This window comes from Phalaenopsis equestris, unplaced genomic scaffold (genome assembly GCF_001263595.1).
Source record: "Phalaenopsis equestris unplaced genomic scaffold, ASM126359v1 Scaffold000002, whole genome shotgun sequence".
Classification (NCBI taxonomy): Eukaryota; Viridiplantae; Streptophyta; class Magnoliopsida; order Asparagales; family Orchidaceae; genus Phalaenopsis; species Phalaenopsis equestris.
Window position 1 is genome coordinate 4,516,304 of NW_018164444.1, and position 695 is coordinate 4,516,998.

The window sequence follows — 695 nt, forward strand, 5'->3', positions numbered from 1 at the left end:
GTTTAATTCTTCGATCGTTATGTCATCATTTTTAGCCGTTCAATTACTTTGAGATTTGTGCCGATAATATTGATGTGTGTATACACTCATTAGCTTTTCTAAATCCCGAAAACCTGTTTTTTAATGACAATTACTAAAATTTTATTCTGTCATTCAAAACCACATCTCCATTCTCCACTGCAAAATTAATCGGATTTATTAAATATTATTTAACAACGTAAACCTAATTGCAGCCAATCACCGCCTTTGGATTTACGAATATGTTTTGTACCATTTGGCAGAATTTCGCATAAACCCCGCTTAAAATCGGCGGCCCCGCGATCCAAAATAATAAATTAAAAAAAAAGAAGGAGAAACGGTAGAATCCACGGCGCGGAGCGCAGGAAATCAGATTGGCCCCACGGCATTAAGGGCCCCACTATCCTCCCATTACTTTCACCATCGGTGACTTTAGCGCCTCTTTTCATCATCTGGTCCGATTATTTCCTCTTCTTCTCCAGTTTCTATTTTGCCTCCTTGGACAATAAAGCTCTTCCCCTACTCAGTTTCCCCATTCTCTCTCTCTCTCACCACTACCTTTCTGAGAAACCTTTGAAGAAGAGTAGCAAAAGTTGAATCCGAACAAGGACTTACAGAAGGTTAAACGATGCCTGAACCGATTCCATCGTGTTTCCGGGGCAGCGACGCCGGGGGAC